This window comes from Marmota monax, unplaced genomic scaffold (genome assembly GCF_021218885.2).
Source record: "Marmota monax isolate L192 unplaced genomic scaffold, Marmota_monax_Labrador192_F-V1.1 WCK01_AAM20220418_F8-fsc00017, whole genome shotgun sequence".
NCBI lineage: Eukaryota > Metazoa > Chordata > Mammalia > Rodentia > Sciuridae > Marmota > Marmota monax.
The window spans coordinates 6,858,026-6,866,748 of record NW_026695241.1 but is presented as its reverse complement, the minus strand read 5'-3'; the positions used below and the strand labels follow the sequence as shown (position 1 = coordinate 6,866,748).

Below are 8,723 nucleotides of genomic sequence, written 5' to 3'. Positions count from 1 at the left end.
GTGTGTCTTTTTCTTATTGGTCTGTATACACGTGCACACACTGAGAACCCTGGATATATCTAATTCTGCATTTATAGCAGTTTATTACCTGCAGGGATAAGTGAGGTTATATAATGGGCTTTAGTTCAAAGAATGTGCTTGCTTGTATATGCAAATATCTGTCTAAATTGCTTAAAATAACAAGTTGCTTAACACCATAAACTGAGGGAATTTGGTTTGAAATGTTTGAGCATCATCCCTCATTAGGCTTGCCGACTACAAGTATATAGGATGAAAGATGGTTCCTTTCAGTGCCAAGTACTCCAGCCACGCAATGTTTCCAGAGGAAGGGAAGAGGCTCAATTCTTATTCCATATTCCATCCATATTTCAGATCCTAGAGTCTGAATGATTTTATTTATTAACAACTTTTGTGATTAAGTTGCTTTGGTTTCTTAACACAAACCCAGACTGTAGGATATAGTGTCACTAACCACAGGGTCATTCAGAGTCTAAGCCTTTGTCTCTGTCAACATGGTTCCCTGATTGCTGAGCTGTGCAGCTGGCCTACTGATCCCCTCCAAGAATCGGTGGCAGAGCAGTGGACCAGGAGGGCTGGGACACAGGTGTCAATCACAGGCTGTGGCTGCTGTACTAAGCCTGCCATGGCATGGCCCAAGGCACAGCAAGCCAGGGCCCAGCCTGGGCCATCAAGGGGTGGAAAATGGAAGTGGGCAGACCCAAAAAACAGTTCAGACTCCAGGGCTAACCAGCGGTGTTGATTCTTCCCAAGGCTCAATGAGCATAAATTTGGACCAACAGCTGGCACTCTCAAGTGGCAACCCGCTGTCAGGTCCCCTCTCACCCTGTGAGAATTCTGTTTCCATTCTTCACACTTGAATACATTCTACTCCTTTTATTCACTCTTCCTTGTCTGTGGATTTTATTCTTTGAATTCACAAGACAAGAACCCAGAAAGAACTTAGCAGTACACTGCTAGGGTCTGCTGCCACACTGTGGGGCAGTGCCCTCCATTAGGAGCCATAACACGCCACTCTCTGGCTTTGCCAGCTGCGACCTCAGAGCCGACCCTGCTGTGTTTAGCTGCTAACACTAAAATGGGCTTTCTCCGCTGCCGAGGCTGCAGCTAGCGCAGGTACCCTGCCCCTAGAAGCAGAGAATCCAGTTTCATCTCCAACTTCGATTTCAATCCTTCTCTTAATAAAAGTGGAGTCTGCGTTTTAGGTGGTAGCATTTTTTTTTTTTTGCTCCCTAAGAACTCGAAGGGCAACTGAGCTTTATTTTCTTAGTTTCTTTTGCCCTTTTCTTCTTTTTTTCTGCCATCCTGACTGTGGTGCAGCAGGTCACATCATACCCTGGTTAAAACCTTTACGGGCTCTCTCAGTCCCCGCAAGTAAAAGGGCGACTCATTGGCCTGACACCTGCGTCCTTTGTCATTCAGTCCCTTCTCCCTTCCCTGAGGTTTTCCCTGCTCCTTAGTCTCCATATTCCCACCCTTTGCTCTGTTTTCAGTTTCTCAACTATTCTTTTCCCTGCCTCAACCTTTCTGTGATTTCCAAATCCTCTGAGCCTTACATCTATGATTTCTTCTATCGTTTCCACCTTCCCTGTCCATTCTTCTGGTCCTTTAAGTTTCCTGCTGTCACCAACTCTGAAGCATCCCCTCAACCGAGGCTGGTGGCCCTTCTCGGGACTCTGTGACTTCCAGCATGCACCCCACCCAGGTCCCAGGACATCAGCCTCGTGCAATTCTCCTGCTGGACTGAGAACTCCAAGCCTGCCAGGACCAATTATTGTCTGTCTCCAACGTCTCAGTACCTAGCATAGGGGCCTGGCTCACTGAAGAAGTTAAAAGAAACAGAAATGGAAAAAAAAAAAAAAAAAAAAAACTCTGTTGAATGGATGTTCTAGTTACTCTCTTGTAACCATATCTCCACTTTGGGGAGATCTGAACTGTACTTTGTCGACTTAGTCAACTTCATTCAAGATGTACGACCACAAAAGTCAACTGAAAGCTGTTAGCACCATAGAAAATTTCCTGAAAACAAAGTTAACTTTTGAAATTTAAAACACTCAAAATTAGTTCCTACCTTTTGAAGCCCAGATCTGAAGCCCAGTTTCTCAAGTCCTAGACCCTAGTACTGTTTTTAAATCAATCTATTTTCAATTCTTACAGACCATGGTGATCATGTGGGAATGAACCAACCCAGGTGATGCTTCCTCTTACCCTCCCTTGCAGCTTTTCTTAGAAAGTGTGACATGGGTTTATTTCTGCTGGCATAATAATGAGAGGAAGGATAAACACAGCATGACTCTGCTTCATGTAGTGCTAGTATAGGATTTAAAAAAATAGCTAGGAAGATCTAAAGAACTCTTCCAAAATAGAGTGCTCATGAACAAAACTGATTTTTATTTAGAACAAAATTCTGGGTATACAGTGTACACTTTGGTATCTCCCTGGCCATTATCAGCAGCGGCCACAATTTGACCAGAGAAAATGAAGAGACTTTAAGAATGTAGGTGTGTTCCTAACTGGACCCCAATGTCCCCCTGAATGGAGATTCTTTACAACGGGGGCTAGGAATTAATGAAGTCATGGCTTTATTTTTATTTTAAAGGTTTTGATGGGTCTTTTTCTAAATACTTTGTAAACTATAAATCACTAATGGAGTGTTGCTTTGAGTTGGACATTGACTTTATCAGTTTGAATTTTTAGAGACAAGGAGCCCAGTTTCTGTTTGTGGACTTCCTGGATTTCTTGTTCAAGGAAGCGGAAGTGGAGCTGACCCTACTTAAAAAGACTTCTTAAATCTGCTGGAAGGACATGCAGTGGTTCACCAGGAAATGAGAACAAAGTGGAAAAAGGGAAGATGAGATAAAGAGGGTGTATCAGCTTCTGAGAGGTGCTGTAACAAAATGCCACGTCCTTGGTGGCTCACAACAGAAACACATTCCTTCCAGTTCTGGAAGCCGAAGCCCCAAATCAAGACCCCCATCTGGAGGCTCCTGGGGGTGATTGCTCCACACTTACCCTTGGCTCCAGGTGGAGCCTAGCAGTGGGCTCCCCCTCCGCCTGCCTGTGTCTTCACAAGGCCTTCCCCTCTGGATGTGTCTGGGTCTCAAATCTCCTCCCTCCTTTGTTCACAAGGACAGCAGTCCTTAGATTTGGGGCCCACCCTAAATCCAGAAATGATCTTATTTGCAGATTAAAAAAAACAAAACATTTTTTTAGTTGTAGATGGACACAATATCTTTATTTTTATGTATTTATTTGTTTAATGTGGTGCTAAGGATCGAATCCAGGGCCTCCTGCGTGTGAGGCAAGCACTCTACCACTGAGCTAAAACCCCAGCCCCAGATTCTTAATTATATCTGCAAGAACCCTATTTCTAAATAAGGTTACATTCCAAGGTTCTTGAACATAACTTTTTGTGGGGGGGGGGATGGGGCTAATTTAACCCACTACAGAGAGAGTTCACTTAAGTAGAGATCCTTCCTGCTTTGATCCTCCCGAGAACTCTATATTTTGGCCTTCTGAACTTTGTCTTCTAATCAGTGAGGCAAACCCCTGCCCTCTTGTCCACAGTATTTACAATAAAGCCAGACTCAGACATGCTATTAAAAGGAGAGCTTGAGGACTGAGAAAGAGAAAAATAAGCAAGAAACCCGGAGGGAAGACTAGTATTAAAATCCTAAAAGGTCAAAATAAATATGAATGATATACATATGGTTCTATTTTTTTTACATGAAAATGCATATATGTTCATAGGACATGTCTGGAAGGATATTTGGGGATCAGAGGGTCTTAAATTTCTTCTTTATGTGCATTTTATATTTTATAATATCATGCAATTTTAAAACATCTTAAGCACTATAGCTAGTTGTTTATGGAAAGATAATGAGATCCAAGTGTCCATTTGGGCTGCTAGAACAAAATACCATAAACCAGGTAGCTTATAAACAATAGAAATAAATTCTCATACTTCTGGAGGCTGGGAATTCGAAGGTCAAGTTGCCAGAATATTCAGCTTCTGATGAGGGCCCACTTCCTGGTTCATAGATGGTATCTTCTCATTGGGTCAAAGGGACAAGGCAGCTCTCTGGAGTCTCTTTTATAAAAATATGAATCCCATTTATCTACCTTTATGGTCCCTAAAGGCACCTTCTAATGCCATCACATTGGTGATTTGTTTTCAACATATGAATTTTGAGGGATGAGAGGAGCATAAATATTCAGACTGTAACATCTGGGATGGCAAAGAATTGCTCACCTGGTCTGGTCAGTGTTTCCAAAAAGCAGTGACTCTGAATCAAGCAGAAAAGGTGAGACAGAAGACAGTGGACATCTTTCCTTGAATGTCCTTTTATCACTACAAATTCTGCTAACCTGGTGTGTGGTCACTATCTTGAAGATCTTACTGAACTGTAGATTCGAGAGCTGGAAGGAACCTCACAGATCATCTGGTTGAACCTCCTTAACTTATAAACCATGAAAGAAAACCCTGGAGAGGCTAACAGGTCCCACCAAGGCCCCAGGGACAGAGATACAGCTGGGACCCAAGTCCAGGAATTACATTGCCCAGGTGGGATTCTTCCATGGCTGTGGGTGGCCGCTCAAGGTCTTGTGCATGGACCATTGGCCTAACATGGGGTCAGAGTATCTTTTTCTAGTTCAACTTCTTAATGAGTAAGCCACTTATTTATGTCACTACTAGGCATACAAGGTATTAAGACTTATAAAACAATTATTAAATACCTGTGTTCTGTCCCAAGCATTATGCTGATCACTGGGTACATAAAGATGGTTTGGCATGTCTTTGGGATGCTATCTAGTTAAGAAGAAACTGTCACCAAAATGTCACCAGGTCTAGTGAGGTTGTGGGTGATAATGAGGCCATTTGTGTGTGTTTTTGTGTGTATGTGTGTATACATTTAGTTTTATTGTAACAAAGTAACTTGTACACTTTCAACGTTTAAAACTGAGCATCATTTTTCCTTTCCAGTGAAAACAAAAAAGAAAAATTTAAAAATAAACAAACAAAATTACAATAGAGAATGTCGATTCCAAATAAGATCCTACAGGTTCTGCTGAGTCTCCCATTGAGTGGCAGGGCTCAGATCATCATTAGGAGAGAATTTTATTTTAAAAGTGTCATCTTAAACTGCAAGGATGTCCATTAAACATCACAATTAAACATGCCAAAGGAGAAGCCATGTTGTCAAAATGCCCACTTTGTACTCTGCTCAAGGTATTTCCCCCCAAAATAAGTTGAGAACCACGATTTGAAAGAAGAGACCTCAAGAACAGGGTGACTGAGCACAAGGGGGTGGAGGGAGTGGGGGGGGGGAGACTGCAACTTGCTCCCAGAGATTGAATTAAAAAAAGAAAGAAAGAAAGAAAACAGGTTGGAATCCGTCAGTGTTCAATTAGTCGTCTTCTCCTTCATCCTCCTCTCCTTCCTCCCCTTCATCATCTTCCTCCCCTTCATCCTCATTCCCTTCTTCATCAATATCTTCTAGTCCTTCTCCTTCCCCTTCTCATCATCATCTTCTTCATCAACCATATCAGGAACCAAATAGAGCTGCAATGGATTTGGCCAAGTGTCATCTTTGGTGACCTCTCCTAACTCACCTGCACCTGCAGCAGGATGGTCAGTAAAGCAGGTCGAGAAGTTCTCGGTTCTCCATGCTCCTCCTTCCTGCTGGCTCGATTCTGTGTTGGACTTGAATGTTTCGTCAAATCCTTTCCCGATTTCCATTTGATTTCAGTGGACTTTGAAGACGGATCGTCACTCTCATTCCGATGAAATTCTTTGGAGAGAACTTTATTTTCAAAGTAAGGATTTTCATCCAAATAAGAATCTATTCTGAGGGGAGGGGAGAGGGGATAGTAGAGGATAGGAAAGGCAGCAGAACACAACAGACACTAGTATGGCAATATGTAAATCAATGGATGTGTAACTGATGTGATTCTGCAATTTGTATACGGGGTAAAAATGGGAGTTCATAACCCACTTGAATCAAAGTGTGAAATATGATATATCAAGAACTATGTAATGTTTTGAACAACCAACAATAAAAAAATTAAAAAAAAAAAAGAATCTATTCTGTAACCTGATTTGATATCTTCAAATTCTGTCCCTTCAACTCTTGTCAAATAATGCAGTGCCTCTTCATCTTCCTCCCCAAGCAGTGCAGACACGTGTGGATGGTTGACAAATGTTGTTACCCCTAAATTGGGGATTTGGGTGATCCATTCTGACCTCTTCTGAAAAAATGGTTGGCGGAGTTTGTTATTTTTCTGCTCTACTTTCAATATCTCCTCCCTGGCTTGTTCATTAAGTCTGCCTGTTTCATTTTGTACCTCATCGATATGTTCAATTGTTTCTTGTTCTTTTTCTCCCTTCGGCAAACCTGGAGATGCTGATGAATCTGCCTGCTTTGGGGGGGGGGCAGGCAGTTTGGGTTTCTTCGTTTGAGGCTGGAGCGAAGATTGGGATTTGAGGGCCATCCTGTGAGGGAAGTCAAGGAGCAGACCCAGGCCTCACAGCCTACCAGGGAGACGTGCGGAGAACTCAGATGAGCCCATTTTAACATAAAAGGCCCAACTCTCCATGACTGGAGTTTCCGGCTACTGTCCTGGTAATTCAGTGCCCTCATAACCCACCCCACCCACCGTGTTATATTAAGAAGTCCCAGGGCAAAAGGACAGCAGAAGGGTTTGCCAATGGAGTCTTACAGACACTCGGCAGCAGCTTTGGTCGTATGTCTCCCAGGGTCTTATTTGGGAAGTCAGTGTTCCCAAAACCACTTGAGGAGGGTGATTGCCAATGTTATGTGTCTACTTGGTAGGTTGGTTGGGGGACTCAGCTCTTTGGTCCCACACTATTTTAGATAGCTCTGTGAAGGTATTTTTAAAAATAAGATTGACATTGCCATAGGTAGGCTCTGAGTCAAACGGATTATCCTTCTGCATCTTCTCCACTCAGTTGAAGTCCTTCATAGTAAGAAGACTGACCTCCCTGGGGGAAAAGGAAATTCTGCCTGCAGACTCAGCTACAAGACCCAGACTTCCCTGGGTCATCAGACTGCCAGCCTACTCTACGGGTTTTGGATTCACCGACCTCCACAATCATATGAGTCAATTCCTTAAAATATCTATGACTATATTGATATTGACATCTGTATTCATCCACATCCTATTAGTTCTGTTTGTCTGGAAAATTCTAATACCAGAAGAAAGTTAATCCATTTTCTTTTGCTATAATAAAATACCTGAGACTGGGTAACTTAGAAAGAGTAGAGATATATTGAGCTCATGGAGCCTGGGAAGTCCAAGAACATGGCACCAACATCTTCTCAGTGAGTGCCCTTTTGCTGCATCAAAGCATGGCAGAAGAGGGGAATCACATGGCAAAAGCATGCCAGCTGGGTTCTCTCTTAGAAAGCCACTAGTGGGACTCATAACCTCCAGCTAATCTTAATTACCTGCCTGAGGCTCCACCCCAAGTGTCTTCAACTTGCTGGTTAGAGCCCCGAAGTGGTTAATATGTGACAAAAATGTATAATGCCTAATGAAAAAAGAACTTATGAAAGTCATAAAACATTTTTTTTAAATTAAAAGCACCAAAATTGCAAAATAAAAAAAAAGTATAACTTCTGTTTTCTGGACTTCATCTACTCTTCTCAAGGCCTCAGTGCCTAATCTAATTCTCCTCTATCTTTTGTTTCAAATCAGTTTTCTACTCCCCACTTCTAGGTAACCCCCATATTTTTTCCATCTGACGATTCCTAATAGAAACAAGTTTAATGTGTATGAAGTAAAATCTTGATGGTTTCAAATAAAAAGCCCTATTAGTACTAATGACAAAAACCTAACTCAGTCAGCTTTAGGGAGTTAAATGGGGATGACTGCCTTCAGGTGTAGCTGTATCAAGTGGCTGACGAGGACTGTCCATCTTTAACTTCAGTTGACTTCACTCAGAATCTCTTCAACATGGCAGCAAGAATCCCCTGGCATATTCAGTCTCCCATGTTCCTTAGATCTCTGCGTCCCAAGGCAAGAGAGAGGGACCCCCCATCCCTATCCCTACCTCCAGCTCTCATACAAACTCCCCATATGACTTTGATTTTCCCTGATTGCCCTGTACACTCCCACCCCATCCAATGGGCTGGAGTCGGGCTACTGATGTCCTCACTAATATTGCAAAGGTGGTGAAGGGCCCCTATCTTCAGAAAGGGAGATGGAAGAGACAGAGGAACAGGCGTCCACTTCAGGTCCACAGAATGAACATTCCAAGAGGGGCTCTCATGACAATAGAAAGAGAGCCTGCGTCCTCTACTCTGTCAACACCCTGCCCAGTACAGGATGATTTGGGAAGACCCACCCCCACTTCTGGTTGGCCTGGCTGGATAGGTGCCCAGAGAGGCTAGGAGAAAAGAGCCTGACACAACAGGTGCTCTCAGGCTCCTGAGGCCCTGAAGTGTGGTCACACATGTCCAATCTGCTCAGGGCCTGCCAGATGTTGCTATGGAGAGGAGAGTGGAGGTGTGTAGTGGAGGAGGATGGAGTCCACTGCATCTATTGGCTCCTTAGCCAATAATGAAAGTTAACATTAATTGAGTACTTACTACATCCCAAGTGATTTAAAATCTCCTTTAATTTTTCCTGAAGCCCAACAATGCAGTGACCATTGCCACTGTTACTCCACAAAGGTGAAAGTG

At 43.0% G+C, this 8,723-nt stretch overlaps 1 pseudogene; it reads right to left on the bottom strand.

Moving 5' to 3' along the window:
• Window positions 1-5,426: 5,426 nt before the first annotated feature.
• LOC124090116 (protein SET-like) lies at window positions 5,427-6,510 on the bottom strand (annotated as a pseudogene).
• Window positions 6,511-8,723: the final 2,213 nt, after the last annotated feature.